We start from the raw sequence: 5,156 nt of genomic DNA, 5'->3' as shown, positions 1-5,156 counted from the left end.
ATTCTTCTAAATACTGATAGTCCAGTCCCGAGGATGATCAATGTTCTTCCCTTGATGTAAATGAGAATGCACTCTTAACATAAAGTGTTTTCCAGATCAGGCAGCCAGTCCCGGATCTCTGCATTATTATGTGGTAGAGAAAGGAAGACAGCTAGAGACATCATATGAGAAGGAAACAGGAAAAGGATCATTTGTGTTCCTTTTCTTACACTGTTTATCCAAACATCCATTACTGACAAATGTTTGTGTTTGGGAAATTTTTAATCTAGTGGAAACTAACATGACGGTATGTGTTGTGACTTTCTCCATTAGTGCACTGAAAAGCTTTTGAATTTCCCATGAGTTTCAAGGTTAAGCCACAGTGAGTTTGGATTGAAGTATGTCAAAAAAAAAAAAAAAAAAAAAAAAAAAGGACCATATTCTAGGCAGCAGACCCCAGGAAAATGCAAAGGATTTTCCAGGAAAAGAAACAAAAACCAACACACCAAAAACATGCATACAGGAGCTATTGAAACAATGCATTTTCCAGGAAGAAGTCCCTTTCAACAGGGACAATGACTAAGCTTTGTTGCTGGGGTAGAAGGAGCAATGAAAACACTGCTCCACTGCTCTGTGCCCAGCTGACAAACATAGATCAAAAATAATGCAATTACTGTTCACACTTCACAGGTTAGAATGACTGGATGCAGCACTGATATGCAATGTTCTCAGATCTCTTTTAAATGCCTTTGTAATTCAGTCAGGTATTTCTTGAAGACAGCAAAGTGATAATAATTACAAAATACCATGTTGACTTTCCTTTTTAAAAATTGCTAACATTCAGTTATTTTGTTCAATTGAAATAGAATTTTAAAGCTGTGCCAATATGCATCTTAGAATTACTTACTTTTTTTCCCCCCTCCCCCCCCCCCCCCTTAAAGTCTGGAGGGGCAAAACAGATACCTCAGCATTTTTCAGTTTCTGACCATGAAAATCTGTAGCTAGTTCACAAGCCCAGGACATTGTCTTTTCTGTCTAAAAAAAAGTGATTGGACTTCATTAGCAAAATGCAATATTTCTTGCTATGGTGCAAGATACTGGTTTAGTTTGTAGATCCAGACACAGCCTATAGTAAGGTTTTTTCCCCCATTGAACCTGGAATAAGGCCATACTAGCCACGAGAATAAGTATGTATACCGATTCTTATGCATCTTGTGCCAGATTCAAGCTTTTTCTTGTCATAGGTGCCATTCCTTTTTTTTTTTTTTTTTTTTTTTTTTAATGTTTACTTCATTATGTTAGAGAAATTCTCCAACACTTCCACAGTCACAGTCTTAGATTGACATGTTTAGTCTACAGAAGAAAAAAAGTTGCACATATCACCTCAGGATAAAAAACTGCTTACAGAAAAATTGCATTAACATTTCTGCGAAGACTCCCTCTCCATAGATAACTGGAAAACTTACTGTTTAAACAATCAATTTAATCAAAGGTGATTTTTTAAAATATTTGCTTTCTGTAAGTGTTCTCAAACATATTTCCTCCAGGGGGTGCCAAATTAACACCACTGGAAAGTAAAAATATAGAAGTGATCCACACAAAGGCCATAACTGTCCACACCATACATTTCACCGTAGCTTGTGAGAGATACGCCCCCTCCAGCTGGGGCCAAAGACACCACTGTTTAGAGTGAAATGTCTCAGCTGTTCACTTGTGAGCTTCTCTCGAGGAAGTCAGCAATAGTGCTGACTGGTCCTACAATTAATGTCATGCACATTCCTTGCCAAGTTCAGATAGGATGCATCCCTTGGAAAAGAGCTTTAAGAGTGGCTGAGTGGAGAAATACATCCATCTCAGCCTTTGAATGAAAGAGACCTTAGGGAGGGGAGAAGTTACAGATGTAGTTGCATGTAGCTTCAACCAGGTTATGAACAAGGGCAGAAACCTAAACACAAGAACTAAAACGACACAGAAAATTGGAAGAAAAGACGGTCAGGAGCATCATCAGGTTTTCTACAGGTCTGCAGGGAAAGTCAGCCCCAAGTAGGATGTCTGTAAATGTAATTAAAACAGAGAAGTTTCACTGGCTGAGAGAACAGAGACCTATTGGACCTAATGGAACATCTCACCTTTTGCATTGCTTTTCATCTTAATGCCATTTGCTGGATAAGCATTATTTTGCATTATCTTTGGAGGCACAGGGTTACATGTCTGTTTTACACAGAGCTGACTCCTGAGGAAGGGAAGGGTATCTTCTACTGCCTGTATAGAAACAAAAGGTTCTGTAACGTCTTGTCTGGTTTATTATTGGCACGGAGTTAAATCCATCAGCACTGGAGGATGGGAATAAGCCAGCATTTTTTTGTTGTTTTGATTTATTAAAACCCCCTGCTGTGGATATTAAGAGGAAATTGGCCATAATTCAAGAGCAGTGGTTCTGATGGACAGTGAGATGGAAGGTTTCATATTAAAGCCTTAGGAGGCCAAAAAGAAAATTGAAAATCTGGAAGTATCAGCTGATGGGCAGTATACTTTCATTATAAAGAACACCAAGCTCTATAAAATTCTTGGCAGGAGGGATAAGAGTAGAATCAAAACAATGACCTTGAGATCAGTCTCAGGCTAGGAAACGGTGGGTTTACAACAGATGCCAAGTAAAGGAGAGTAAGAAGAAATGTGAGTCAGATGTCATCTTCAACTTGGACCTTGTTCTGGACCCTCCTGTTCAGAAAAAATGTCCACATTTATAGTTTATTCCAGTATAACAGACCAGATACATAACCTTGTCTCTCCATACATACATCTAGAGCTCTTAGCTGTGTTCTTGTCACTTTTGCATCACCACTGCTGCATTATCCTGTGTTTTTAATCATTTGATGTCTCACTTGATTGTTTTTCCTAGCCAGAGCCCTGCTTAGACCAAGTCACTTTCTATTTACCTCCCTCCTTTGATTCGGCATTCTCTGTTGCAGCAAGGAAAAAGCTGTTTGATTCATTTCCAAGACTGACTGTGACCTATGTCCATCCAGCCTATCATCTTAAATTTACTTTTAGGAGTTCAACTCTGGTTGGCAACATTGCCAGTCTGCATTGCTTCTTGGTTACATTTTCAGACTACTACCATATGTGCTGTGGAACAGCTACAGGAAGTCGCCATCCTTCAAAATGTTCTTTTTTTTTTTTTTTTTTTTTTTTCTGTGGTACCTGCAGAAACACATATCACCAGATGGTCCAGATGGTCTTCCAAGACCATGGACTAATGCACTGGCTTTATCTTATCTTATTGTTGTCTTGTACTGTTCCATCTGCCTATCCCTAATACCCACTTTTGTCAGGAGACAAACAATTCTGACAACAGTCTCCTGTTGTCAGGAGATCACCTTGGGTGATCTTTAGCATGTGATCTTTAGACCCTCTTCACGTTTCACACATGCTCTAAAACTCATACAGGAGAAATGCAGTCAATGCTTAGAGCATGCAGGGACTATAGCAATGGAAATGATTACAGCAGTCTTTCCATACTTCTAAGTGGATGGATGTTGTTCCCCCCCCCCCAGCTCACTGACAGCAAAGTGATGAGCAGGAGAAGATGCAGTACCCCTCTGCTGTATAAATACAGGGGCTAGAAAGGCTGAGCATCTCAGCCTACTATATTGAGGATGGTGTTTCCTACTAATAGCTGTCTATCAGCCATTAGAGTGGTGATGATAGGTTCTAAAAATGTGCCAGTTCTCCTGTGGCAGAAGAATATGGTGCATAAATAGTGCAGAGACAAATTTGATTTATGCATGGTCTTTATCCCACATTCCCTCCTAAGCCTGAGTTCCATCTAAAGTAATCATATAGTAGATTGTTTGATTTGGGCTAGGCTTAGAAAAAACAAAGAACATGTATTACTTGATAGCTAAAGCTCTGGAGGCAACTTGTTACAATTTATGGGGCAGCTGGAATAGCCACAGCTCCACATCCAAAGCCATTGAGGCAGTAGGACAACACTGATTTTGGTGCACCATCACCACGTATTTTTTGTTTATGCAAACACTAATCACTTAAACACCCCGTATTCAAGTTTGAAACTGTAAAGCACTGAAAGTCACAATAACCCCCAAACATTAGTCTTGATGTTACTCATTTTATGGCACTCATCTATTGCACCAGTGTATGCATGGAGGAGAAGTAGTTTAAGAGCTCACCTAAGTCATTGGTTTCCAGCTCATGACCTGCAGAGCCTGGCAAGCCCATGGAAAACTAAAGAATCTGCATGAAGAGATGGAGAAAAAGCAAGTTCATGTATGCCAAACATCATTTTACATATGTGAAATTCCTAAAGGAGTCCGCATTACTGCTGGAAACATTATTAGGGCTCCACAAATCAAAAAAGGCTGAAAAACCACAGACCTAAATCTCTCCTGTAACAGCAAATGGCCTAGAACCATAGCAATATGAGAACTCAGTGGTAAGAAATAGCATGACAGCTACACAGAACAAAATATTTGCAGCTTCTTACAGAGGAAAATGGAAGCAAGTAGGACTGACACATTTGTATAGCTTTTGTAAATATTTGTTGTGTTGTAATCAAGTAATCTTGACTACAAATTACTGCATGCAGCAAGTCTGGAGATGGATGTGTTTCTTGTAGAGACTGATCATTTCAAACCCTGGACTTCCACTAAGTTAAAAAAAAAAATCAGACAAGGACAATCCCTATTAAGTCGTCACAGAGTTGTTTTAGTAGTTGCTCTGGAAATAAGCTTGTTTCTGTGCTAATTTTTCTTCTGGCAGAACCAATTCATTCTTGGCCTTTACAAGCCAGTCTTTCACATTTGATTGAAAATTGAATTTGGGCCTTTAGGGATATCTGATGTCAGCCTTCCTAATATAGTGTCAACATGAAGACACAAAGAGATAAGAAGTCGGTTTCACTTAGAGTTTCCTTTTTCCAGGGTCTAATCTGGATTTTCACTCTCTTTCACTTTTGCACTTTGGATCGCTGCATCTTGTCTTAAGTCACATTAAGCAGGAGGGCAAGAGTATACTAAGCCAACCTCCTTGGTTTATAGGCAGGGTCACTAGCACAGCTGGAACACATACTTATACTTCATGATATCACCTCATAAAACGATCACATAGCAGACAAATTTTAAGCGCATATTTGAAAAGCAGAAACTCCGGGGTCA

The sequence above is a fragment of the Aythya ferina genome (assembly GCF_964211825.1).
Source record: "Aythya ferina genome assembly, chromosome: 17".
NCBI classification, from domain to species: Eukaryota; Metazoa; Chordata; class Aves; order Anseriformes; family Anatidae; genus Aythya; species Aythya ferina.
The sequence above is the reverse complement of the archived record's forward strand: the minus strand, read 5'-3'. Positions refer to the sequence as shown.